We start from the raw sequence: 13225 nt of genomic DNA on the forward strand, positions 1-13225 counted from the left end.
CGTGAGATGACGCTTCATCCAGTCCCAAACATGCTCAATGGGGGACAGATCCGGAGATCTTGCTGGCCAGGGTAGTTGACTTACACCTTCTAGAGCACGTTGGGTGGCACGGGATACATGCGGACGTGCATTGTCCTGATGGAACAGCAAGTTCCCTTGCCGGTCTAGGAATGGTAGAACGATGGGTTCGATGATGGTTTGGATGTACCGTGCACTATTCAGTGTCCCCTCGACGATCACCAGTGGTGTACGGCCAGTGTAGGAGATCGCTCCCCACACCATGATGCCGGGTGTTGGCCCTGTGTGCCTCGGTCGTATGCAGTCCTGATTGTGGCGCTCACCTGCACGGCGCCAAACACGCATACGACCATCATTGGCACCAAGGCAGAAGCGACTCTCATCGCTGAAGACGACACGTCTCCATTCGTCCCTCCATTCACGCCTGTCGCGACACCACTGGAGGCGGGCTGCACGATGTTGGGGCGTGAGCGGAAGACGGCCTAACGGTGTGCGGGACCATAGCCCAGCTTCATGGAGACGGTTGCGAATGGTCCTCGCCGATACCCCAGGAGCAACAGTGTCCCTAATTTGCTGGGAAGTGGCAGTGCGGTCCCCTACGGCACTGCGTAGGATCCTACGGTCTTGGCGTGCATCCGTGCGTCGCTGCGGTCCGGTCCCAGGTCGACGGGCGCGTCCACCTTCCACCGACCACTGGCGACAACATCGATGTACTGTGGAGACCTCACGCCCCACGTGTTGAGCAATTCGGCGGTACGTCCACCCGGCCTCCCGCATGCCCACTATACGCCCTCGCTCAAAGTCCGTCAACTGCACATACGGTTCACATCCACGCTGTCGCGGCATGCTACCAGTGTTAAAGACTGCGATGGAGCTCCGTATGCCACGGCAAACTGGCTGACACTGACGGCGGCGGTGCACAAATGCTGCGCAGCTAGCGCCATTCGACGGCCAACACCGCGGTTCCTGGTGTGTCCGCTGTGCCGTGCGTGTGATCATTGCTTGTACAGCCCTCTCGCAGTGTCCGGAGCAAGTATGGTGGGTCTGACACACCGGTGTCAATGTGTTTTTTTTCCATTTCCAGGAGTGTATTTTTGCCGCACTCGTCGTGTAGTGGTAGTAGATTTTGTGCTTCTCTGTCTTCTAAACCTCTTTTTTATTATTATCGCGTTTGTTTTCTTGAAAAAATGGCGATGTTCTATGATGACGTTTTCCATTGAGTGTTCTTCCGCAAAAGATGTCAGACATCTGAAAGCGAAAAATTATTTAGATTTAACAACAACAAAACAGAGCTGACACACACCACTGTATATAAATAAGAATATAAGCTGATGAAGCAGTCATCATTAAACAAGATTTTAAGTAAATATACCAGCTCTTATGATGGAGTAAAATATAATTGTTTATGATGTTACTAGACACATAAGGAAAAACCATCATGGATAAGGTAAACATACTCTGTTTACACTATTATAAATATTGTTTGATGTGTTTATACATACATATTTTCGCTAGCAAGTAAGTGTAGATGTTTTGAATTGCTGTTTCACTTCTGAGCACTCTACCATACAAAATTGTTCAAAGACATACACTATGAATTTTGCATTGGACATTAATAACCTATTAATAAACTGTATTGCGGTTCTTTCCTCAATTCTGATACTATACTCTGACTTTGTGTGTCATAGATGATAGATCGCAACCTCACTGTTAATATTCTGGTACTGGATTAGGCGAATTGACTTGACATGACAGACAGTGTGAATATACTGTCAGGCATAGCTTTAATTCCTGTTGGTGCTATAGGTAGGTGGGACTTCACAAGGCATGGCCTGTATCTCCGCAGGAAAGGGAATGGTCAATTGGCTGGGTCGATAGCAGACTCTTTAAGGGAACCACAGAAAATCTTTTTTAGGCTAAGGTCACTGTCCAATGATTTAACACTGAATGAAATTAAGCTTAATGAGAAGCTGCAGACAGGCAGGTACTACAGAGGTTAAAATATCACAAGATTATCATAAAAGTACAGTGAAAAATAATGTTAGTACATTGCATCAGAGTATCAGGGAAATAGAAAACAAAGTAGATGAGCTTCTTGTTTGTTTAAAAGATTTAGAAACTGAGGGTGCAATAGATGTACTATGCCTGTCTGAACGTCATATAGTCACAGTAATGGAAAAAGTAAATATAGATGGCTATAAGCTTTCAGCGCATGTAAGTAGAGACACTATGGACAGAGAAGGAGTTGCCATGTATGTTAAAATTTATCCCAGTGAGAAAAATTTAGAAACTAAAAAATTTTCTGTAGAGCAACACATAGAAGCATGCTCATCTGAACCTAAACTAAGTAATACTACTTTTATAATTGTAGCTGTGTATAGGTCCCCATTGGGAAATTATCAACTATTTTTGAAAAACTTGGATTCTTTTTTGTGCTCTCTGTCAGACAAAGAGAAGCAAATTATTGTATTTGGGGATTTCAACGTAGATGTTTTGAAGGAGTCTGATAGAAGTATTGAAGTATTACTTGGTTCTTTCAATTTGACATCAGTTATTGAGTTTCCTGCTTGGGTGGTACAGGAAAGCACCACAATGATAAGACCTAGATAAATATAATTAACAAAAACTGTCATGTTAAGAATGGTCCCTCTGATCATGACGCACAGCTAGTTACAGTATATGACATAGCTCCATACAGTAATGCAAAACAGTCCTCCAAAATTGTGTGATCAATTAACGATGTAACAATTATAAATTTTATCTTGCAACAGTTAGACTGGGATGAAGTGTACAGGAAGCCTGATGCTAATTTAAAATTTAACCTATTTCATGACACCTTTATGAGTGTATTTGAAGACAGTTTCTCCGAGAACACAGTGAAATATAATGGTAAGAAACCATCTGGAAAGCCTTGGCTTCCTAAACGGATAAAAATGTCCTGTAAACAGAAAAAGGAAATGTATCTTATAGCTAGAAGGAGTAATGATCCAGAAACAGTCCAACATTATAGAAACTACTGCTCTGTATTAAGAAAAGTTATTGAAAAGTCCAGAAGTATGTGCATTATGAAACTTCCTGGAAGATTAAAACTGTGTGCCCGACCGAGACTCGAACTCGGGACCTTTGCCTTTCACGGGCAAGTGCTCTACCATCTGAGCCACAGAAGCACAACTCACGCCCAGTGCTCACAGCTGGCAGAAGTAAAGCTGTGAGTACCGGGCATGAGTCGTGCTTCGGTAGCTCAGATGGTAGAGCACTTGCCTGCAAAAGGCAAAGGTCCCGAGTTCGAGTCTCGGTTGGGCACACAGTTTTAATCTGCCAGGAAGTTTCTTATCAGCGCACATTCTGCTGCAGAGTAAAAACCTCATTCTATGTGCATTATGTCTGAGATTAGCCCCTCTGATAATAAAATTAAAACAAGTGGAAATATTAAAAGAGAAACAGGGCCACTGAGAGCACAGGAAGATTGTATTTGTATCAAACTTAGTGAAAAGTTTGTTAACAAAAAGTCAGAAGCAGAAAATATTTTTAATAATCATTTTTAAGTGTTGTAGAAAAAGTAAGATTCAGCTATTCATTAGGAAATGCAAGGCTGTATGTGGAAGAGGCAGTACCTGTTGTTGTTGTTGTGGTCTTCAGTCCTGAGACTGGTTTGATGCAGCTCTCCATGCTACTCTATCCTGTGCAAGCTTCTTCATCTCCCAGTACCTACTGCAACCTACATCCTTCTGAATCTGCTTAGTGTATTCATCTCTAGGTCTCCCCCTACGATTTTTACCCTCCACGCTGCCCTCCAATACTAAATTGGTGATCCCTTGATGCCTCAGAACATGTCCTACCAACCGATCCCTTCTTCTGGTCAAGTTGTGCCACAAACTTCTCTTTTCCCCAATCCTATTCAATACTTCCTCGTTAGTTATGTGATCTACCCATCTAATCTTCAGCATTCTTCTGTAGCACCACATTTCGAAAGCTTCTATTCTCTTCTTGTCCAAACTATTTACTGTCCATGTTTCACTTCCATACATGGCTACACTCCATACATATACTTTCAGAAAAGACTTCCTGACACTTAAATCTATACTCGATGTTAACAAATTTCTCTTCTTTAGAAACGCTTTCCTTGCCATTGCCAGTCTACATTTTATATCCTCTCTACTTCGACCATCATCAGTTATTTTGCTCCCCAAATAGCAAACCTCCTTTACTACTTTAAGTGTCTCATTTCCTAATCTAATACCCTCAACATCACCCGACTTAATTCGACTACATTCCATTATCCTCGTTTTGCTTTTGTTGATGTTCATCTTATATCCTCGCTTCAAGACACCATGCATTCCGTTCAACTGCTCTTCCAAGTCCATTGCTGTCTCCGACAGAATTACAATGTCATCGGCGAACCTCAACGTTTTTATTTCTTCTCCATGGATTTTAATACCTACTCCGAATTTTTCTTTTGTTTCCTTTACTGCTTGCTCAATATACAGATTGAATAACATCGGGGAGAGGCTACAACCCTGTCTTACTCCCTTCCCAACCACTGCTTCCCTTTCATGCCCCTCGACTCTTATAACTGCCATCTGGTTTCTGTACAAATTGTAAATAGCCTTTCGCTCCCTGTATTTTACCCCTGCCACCTTCAGAATTTGAAAGAGAGTATTCCAGTCAACATTGTCAAAAGCTTTCTCTAAGTCTACAAATGCTAGAAACGTAGGTTTGTCTGTCCTTAATCTTTCTTCTAAGATAAGTCGTAAGGTCAGTATTGCCTCACGTATTCCAGTATTTCTACGGAATCCAAACTGATCTTCCCCGAGATCGACTTCTACTAGTTTTTCCATTCGTCTGTAAAGAATTCGTGTTAGTATTTTGCAACTGTGGCAGTACCTAGCAATCTGATAAAATTGAAATTCAACCCACCTCTCCTATTGAAATCATGCAAAAGTAAAAACTCATATGGACTTGATGGCATTTCCAACAGAGTACTGAAAGTTTGTTGTCAAAAGATAAGTAGGATTGTGAGCCACATATGTAGTATCTCACTGAAACAGGGCATTTTACCAGATAGACTGAAATATGCTATTGTTAAGCCATTGCATAAAAAAGGGAATACCTCAGATGCTAACAATTACCACCCAATCTCACTTCTGATGGAATTTCCAAAATTCTTAAAGAAGTAGTGCATTCAAGTGCATATTCACATATTTGTACAAATGAAGTACTAACAAAATGTCAGTTTGGTTTCCAGAAAGACTTTTCAACACAAAATGCTATATACGCTTTCACTGATCAAATATTAAATGCTCTGAATAACTGAACACCAGCTATTGGAAATTTTGTGATCTTTCAAAGGCTCTTACTGTGTGAATCATGAAATTCTTCTAGGTAAACTTAAGTATTGTGTGGGATAGTGCACAAATGGTTTAATTCATATATAACTGGAAGAATGCAGAAGGCTGAAATTAACAGTACAGAGTTCACATAGTCTGCAAAACTCAGCAGAGTCCTCTAACTGGGGAGGTATCAAGAATAGTGATCCACAGAGTTCAGTCTTGGGTCCCTTGTTGTATATATATATATATATATATATATATATATATATATATATATATATATATATATATATATATATCACCCTATATTCATGAAGATGCAAGACTCATTCTTTTTGCTGATGATGCAAGTATAGTAATCACACTCAACAATCAAGAATTATTTGAGGAAATTATAAACAATATCTATCAAAAAGTTATTAAGTGGGACTCTCGCTAAATTTTGAGAAAACTCAGTATAACCCCATTGATAAATATAGACTTTGGACAAAAGTCTGTTGCTAAGTCAGAATATTTAAAATTTCTGGGTGTGTGCCCTGATGAGAAATTAAATTTGAAGAAACACACTGATGACCTGCTGAAACGGTTAGATATGGCTACTGATGCTATTAGGGTTACTGCAAATTTACTATGCCTATTTTCATTCACTGCTTTCATATGGCATCATATTTTGTGTAATTTATCGAGGAAAAGTATTCATTGCACAAAAGCGTGTAATCAGAATATTAGCTGGAGGCTACCAAAGATCACCTTGCAGACATTTATTTAAGGAACTTGTGATAGTCACAGTATCTTTGCAATGCATAAATTCATTTATGAAATTTTTCATTAATAACTCATCCCAATTCAAAAATAATAGCGAAGTGCATAGCTTCAACACTAGAACAAGGCATGATCTTCACTATTCTCGGTTAAATCTGACTTTTGCATAGAAAGGCGTGAATTATGCTGACACAAAAATCTTTGGTCATTTGCCAAATAGCATTAAAAGTCTGATAGATTGACAACAAAAGCCCGAAAACAATTTAAAAGAATTTCTAAATGATAAATCCTTTGACTCAATAGATGAATTTTTAGATATGAAGTAGTAAATGTAAAAAAAAAAAAAAAAACTATAATATTGTGTAATGAAAACTTATTTTCGATTGACACAGTCCACAACATTACGAAATGTCGTATTAATGATCTATAGAACAAGTACTAAAGTAATGTACTCCCTGGCGTGTTGATGACTTATCATGATGTGATAGCCAGTGTAATTTTGCTAAATTGGACTTTATGATTCATTCATGACGTCACCTCTGTTATTCTGTATACTTTGACTTCTTTTAAGACAGATGATATCATGTAACTTCATTTTCGCCATTTCGAGAGTGGTTTTTTCACTTCTCAGATGTGATGTATGACATGTCTGAGTTGGTCTAATTTCTCATGAATTTTTGTGGACATGAGTTTGATAATTTCTACGACAGGTTCCATATTGAGCTCTTTATCCAGCATCTGGATGTGCATGTATCATGAAGCCCAAAGTATTCACTGAAGGACTTTGTTTTATAATACCTGAATGTGCTGTGTTTGGCTCTTGCAAGTGAGATGTAATCCTGTAAAGATTTTTTGATAGCACAGCTGCTTCATGGAGTATAACTTTTCTTGAGATTCTGAACTCACTACTGTGGAATTGTGGCATCAGTTCCCACGCCTTGCCACAGGCCTTAAGTTTTAAGTTTTGTACGTGGCTATGACTCCTAGATACTTGGCAACTGAGCCCATAGTACCTCTTGCTCTTGGATAGTAAGTTTTCCCTCAAGTTGTGGATTTTTTTGCTAAAGTTTATTGCTGTAGTTTTGCATGGTTTAATTTTAATCTTGTTATGTGTGCACCACTCTGTGGTGAGGTTCAGTTGTGTCTGTAGTGTTCTGATGTTGGCGTCCACTCGTGAAGTATGCAGTGTTGTCAGCGAAATATGCCAGTTGAACGATTGCAATCGTTGGCGTGTTGTTGAGGTAGATCGTGAACAGGAGTGATGACAAGGCCGAGCCTTGTAGAATTTCAGCCTCTATGAGTTTGATGTACGATCTGATGCCTTCAGTTCGCACTCGCATTTTTCTGTTGGAAAGAAACCTGGCTATGAGTTTAATATAGTCGTCTGGGGCTGCCGTTTGGTCTCTCATTTCCCATAAAAAGTTCTCACGCCAGACCTTATCATAGGCCCATTCAACGTTTAGAAAAACAACAGTGAACCGATTTGTCATACTGAAATTCTGTGTGATATGTTCTGTAATTCTCAGTACTTCGAGCTATGCAGAAATCTTCCACTGAAACACATATTGTTCTGGTTAGGTAATCCCATCTGCAACTAAAACGTCTTGTAGTCTTTCCTTAATGATCATTTCCAAATTTTTCCTGGATTGCTCAGTAAACTGATCGGTCTGTGATTGGCAGGTTGAATTAAGTCTTTCCTAGGTTTTGGAATAGGAGTGATGTGTACCAGGTGCCATTTTTCCAGGAAATAGCAGTTGAGCAGGCCGTTGTAACAACTATTCAATTGGACGAGTGGTTTCGTCTATAATCTCTTGAGCTGCTCATTTGTTATTGCATCCGGACCAGGTGCTTTGTTGTTCTTAAGATTCTTTAAATTGGTCCTCACTGCACTGAGTGTCCAGTGATGTTAGTCAAGGAGCATTCCCGGTTTCTTTTATGCTTATCCGACCCGCTGTTTGGTTAGTTGTCGATAGTGAGCTAAGTGGCATAACTTTATTTCGTTCCATTTAGTGTAAAGATATCGTTATTTGATGATGCAGTTCTCATCAGTGCCTTGATATTCCGTTGACATCCAGTGAATCGATCTTACCTCAGCTCGCATTCGGAGGGAAGCCGGAGTATTTATCCCGTTGTGTGTAATAATATCTGCGGTTGTGAACCTCAAACAGAATGTGGACGCCATGAGTGGTGGGAAGTTAAGTTGTGGTGTTGGTGGTGGTGGTGAAAAATTGGATATTCGTTAGTTTTGTTTTTAGTGTTTTGTTTTAATGACTTGTACAAGGTAGACAGTGGAACTGTATTGATTTTCAACATATGTTGATTATGCCGACACGGAGAACCTGTTCCATTCAAAGTATGCCCTAGAAAAATATTTTTTGCTTTGTTGGTCCAGTGACACAAAAGACAAAAGGAATTTCACCCAAAGTCTCCGATATTAGACACCCAAGAGAGAGTAAGTACTTGCAATTTTTCTAGACACCGCCTTTAATGTTATTTCGTAACGTGTTATTTAGTTTGCCAGACGCTTAGATTTAGTTACGTGGGATTACTCAAATTTTTAAATAACGCAAGATTAAGTACATTCGTACTTCACACTAGCAAGTGTTCTGCTATTAGTACGTACTTTGGTAATCAAGGAAAGCCTAATAGAAAATATTTATGAACTTTGAGGAAATCAAAACAGATTAGGATAACATTTCCGTACCGCAAACCCCCTCTCCATCTCCCAGTTATTGTGTGTTTTTATGTAAATGCATGTATATAACGTGATTCAAAATACATGTTGGAGATTTGTGTGCTAACTAATACTGTGTTCTGTAATGTACGTAGCATATACAGTTCGTGTAAAGTGCGTGCGTTAAGTACGCCGGAAAAAAGTCATCGCTGCCTTTATTCCTCTTTCGCATTCTTGAACTTCTCCAACACAAATCTAAATGATTATCATTAAGACTATCTACACCTCTGGTAAGGTGGTGGGGATTTGCACTAACTCTTTAGCCTGAATTTGTCGAAATTATTAAAGATGGCCCTCTTTCATACTGATAACGAGCTATTTGTGCAGTGATTAGATTAAAAAAAAAACATTTTAAATGTGTTTTATTGTGCATCAATTGCCATTATCTTTTTCTCCAAGTAAAATTGTTAGTTAGGCCTGTCTCTGTAGTATTCACTAAGAAAGCTTCTTAAACAGTATGTTTTATGACTTTGGTTATTTTAATGTATCTGTATACAACAGTAGAGCTCGCAGTATTGTTTATAGTAACTGAGAGCGATCTTGCAGTATTACCAGTTTGCCTAGACAAACAATATATAACCGTTTCTGCCCTGTCTCCCTTCATCAGTCTGATGTGATTTCTTCGTATGCTAGAATACTTTAATTCTTAGAATATAGCATGTGCCACCCAGTTACTCTAGTAAATGGATAACCACAATCAAAATTTGCTTTTCAGGAGGTTCCTATTTATTTACCAGCAACTAGGGCAAGTTTTTAGATGCTTGTTGTATTTAAAGCTTCCCATAAATGCTGATCCACAGTAAATTCAAAAGCCTTTTTCATTTCTGCAAGTTTCCTAGTCATTCTGTTAGAGACAGCTCTTATGTCTGGCAGGCCCTGAAAACTGAAATTAATAATAGGGCCACTGTCATTTAGAGTGCATTGCCAAAAGGAAGTTAATTTTAGATACTATTGAGGAGAGAGTGTCTCTCTTCCCCTGGCATTGAAATTGTTCTGTATATTTACACCTGAGAAATTTTTGTTTGTGGCTCAACAGCTCCTTCCTATTTGCAACTGCATGACCCTGTTCACCATTGTGGGGTGTGGCTGGTTATTGGTGCCTTTCACACTAGACCCATTGACAGTCTCCACACACAAGTGGGGATTCCCCCTCTGCAAATAAAACGGTTTCTTTTGCATTTGCCATTTACCTAATTCCCTGACCATCCCGTGTACTCTGCCCTCTTTGCTAACGAGGGATGTCTCCCTCCTGGGACCCACTCACAGATGGGATTGCCAGTTGGCATGAGTCTCACTGGAATGCATCCTTTGTCTTTCCTCCCATAAGTCCCTTGGATGGTGCGTAGACCGCATATTAGGACAGATCTATTCCAGTGTCCTAAGATCTATGTCACCCCTGTGTTCCAGGGTGCCACCATCTTCCACACTGATGCTTCTAAGATAACCAATAAGGTGGGATACACTTTCACATCTCCTACCAGTTTAGAACACCATTTATTGCTGGGATCGTGTAGTGTGTTCACAACAGAGCTTCTAGCCATTCACAGAGCCCTCCATTTTGTTTCTCAGGCCTCCCTCCACAGTGTTTTAATTTGTTCAGACTGAATGAGCAGTGTGCAGGCTATTGACTGATGCTACTCATCGCCCTTTGGTCTCTGCTATCTATGGCCTCCTCTGTGCCCTTGGCCATGCCGCCTACTTGGTTTTTCTTTCTCTGGGTCCCAAGTCGTGGGCATCCCAGGGAATGTTCTGGCTGACTATTTGGCTGGAGAAGCAAATACTTACCCCGCATTTTCTTTTATAATTCCAGCTGCAGATCTACGTCAAATCTCTCTTTGCCCTAAAATGGAATGGTGTCTGGTGCGCTTCTGCTTGTAGTAGTAAGCTCCACACAGTCAAGGAGTCTTCTGCAGTTTGGCACTTTTCCTTCCACTCCTCTCAGGAGTAGTCAGTACCGTGCACCTTTATATAGGGGAAAAATGGCCTTCAGATCCACCAATTCTGGAACTTACAATTACCCTTTCTCCACGTGCGAGCTGGAATCGACCCTGTGTGAAACTCATGATACTGCACCCGGCCACGACCCAATCTGGTACTCCGTGCTTTGACATTTTCCAGCAGCATCAAAGAAAATCCTCCTCGAATGTTTCAGTTTTATATAGCAGACAGGTAATTCTCAAACTCGTGGAGAGAGGCACTTCAGATACTTCTCCTCAAACCAGGAGAGAAGCACACGTGACCCAGTAGTTATAAGAGTTATTATCTTAATGAGCTGTGTAGGAAAGGCGCTGGAGCAAACGGTTAACTGTTGTCTGATCTGGCTGTTAGAGACCAGACAACTCTTTAGCCGTTCTCAGTGTGGCGTCCTGAGATTTTGTTTCACTGTTGACAACCTGACTCTACTAGAGGCGGCTATTCAGTGCGCTTCCATACGCAAACATCACTATATTGGCATATTCTTCGATACCATAATGCATATTGTAGACACTGTATTCTTGCACAACTGCATAAGTGGGGCTTCCATGGCCACCTCACCGTCTTCATAAAATCTTCTCTGTCTCAGAGTTTTTTAAGACCTGAGTTGGTGCTTTGATGTCAGCTTGTTTTGAGGAAGAGAATGGTGTTTCTCGGGGCAGTGTTTTAAGTGTTACCCTCTTTTGCCATAGCCATAAACAGTATCACATCTATGACAAGTAGTCCTCTGTACAGTGCTCCTTATTTGTGGATGATTTTGCTGTTTTCTGATCCTCCTCAAGTGTTTCAACGGCCAGCAGTTGCAACTTACAGTGCGTAGGTTAGAGGAGTGGACTGTGAAGATGAGGTTTCTGCAGAAGTGTGTGTGTGTGTGTGTGTGTGTGTGTGTGTGTGTGTGTGTGCTCATTTTAATTGTTCTTGTTGTACTTTTAATTTAGCTGACTCGGATGTGAGGGACACCATCCCACATTTTAGAGATTCAGTGAGCTTTCTGGGCCTCATTTTTTACTCCAAATTGTCGTGATTGCCACACCTGAGATACCTGAAAACCAGAACCATCAAGGCAGTGAAAATCTAGTGCCTTAGCTACAGGTCTCTTGAGTGCAGACAGGGTGCTTCTGCTCCAATTTTATAGGGCTTTCGAGTGTTTGTGGCTGGACTATGGGTGTATGGAATGGTGAGACCTTCTTTTTTGAAGATCATTGACGCTGTCCACCATGAAAGGATTGACTGGCCATGGGTGCTTATAAGACCAATGGCCCATACCCAGTCTATGTGCTGAGGCCGGAGCACCACCTCACACCATCAGGCAGCAGCTCCTCATGTTGCAGCAAGCGTGTAAGTTCACCCCAGCTCCAACTTAATCCGCATACCATACTGTTGCTTGTCCACCTGCGGAATGCCTTTTCTCCAACCATCCGCGAGCTACAAAGCCGTTTGGTACCCGTGTGCAGTGTGTGCTGCAGTCACTCGGTGTGAATCATTGACATCCACAAATCCAGGGTTTTAACTGTCTGCCAGTTTGGTTGCTGTAGAAGCCTAGTGTCACTTTAGATTTAGTGCAGTACAGGGGAGATTGCACTCCTACTTCTGTTTTTAATGGGGTTGTTTTCTGACATTTTATTTCAACACCACAACTGTGTAGTTGTCTTTACGGATGTTGTTAAGCAGGAGGACTCTGTTGGTTGCTCTGTGGATCATGTCATGAAGGTCCGAATGCCTTAAATATTTACTGTCTTTGACGCAGTATTGTATGCAATCTTGCGGACCCTGTAGTAGATGGGACGTTCTTCCAGTGCTAAATTTATTTCCTGTTCAGATTCTCTGAGCACCATTCACTCCCTCCAACATTTTCACCCAGCAGAGAAGGTAATTCAGAATATCCAGGATGCACTCCTCCAACAATAACTACTGGGGAAGAAGGGTTGTTATGCTGGGTACCAGGTTACATGGATATTTGCAGGGGAACGAAAGGGTGGATGTAGCAGCCAAGGAGGTATGTCGTGATCCTCAGTTATTTCATTGCGTCGTCCTGCTGCATGTTGTCACGTCGCTGTTCAGGTACATGGCGTACCTCCTTCCAGCCAGGTCGATGGGACAAGGTACATCTTACTCGTCTTTGCATAGACTACAGTCCCATGACGCATGGATTCTTACTCTGGTGAGAGGACCCTGCAATGTGTGGTGCTTATGGCATGCAGATCAGTGTGCACTATGTTTTATTTTCTGTCCAGCAGGCCACGGCTAATTTACTGACAGATGTGCCATTTGTTTTAAGTAACATTCAGACGAATGTGGTTCAAGTTTTAAAGTTTTTGAATTTTCCAGTATTTTAAAAAGATTTTAACAAGATTTTTGTGTGTTAACATGATGACTGGCTCATGAAAGCTTTTTGTAAGTTGCCAGC

General features: G+C 41.0%; 1 protein-coding gene across 1 annotated transcript in view; it reads left to right on the forward strand.

Moving 5' to 3' along the window:
- Positions 1–8274: 8274 nt before the first annotated feature.
- LOC126161750 (piwi-like protein Ago3) overlaps positions 8275–13225 on the forward strand; it is a 222940-nt gene continuing 217989 nt past the window's right edge. The window contains exon 1 of the mRNA XM_049917799.1: positions 8275–8562. The gene's annotated coding sequence lies outside the window, so the exon portion shown is untranslated. The remainder of the gene's footprint in view (positions 8563–13225) is intronic.

This window comes from Schistocerca cancellata, chromosome 2 (assembly GCF_023864275.1).
Source record: "Schistocerca cancellata isolate TAMUIC-IGC-003103 chromosome 2, iqSchCanc2.1, whole genome shotgun sequence".
Classification (NCBI taxonomy): Eukaryota; Metazoa; Arthropoda; class Insecta; order Orthoptera; family Acrididae; genus Schistocerca; species Schistocerca cancellata.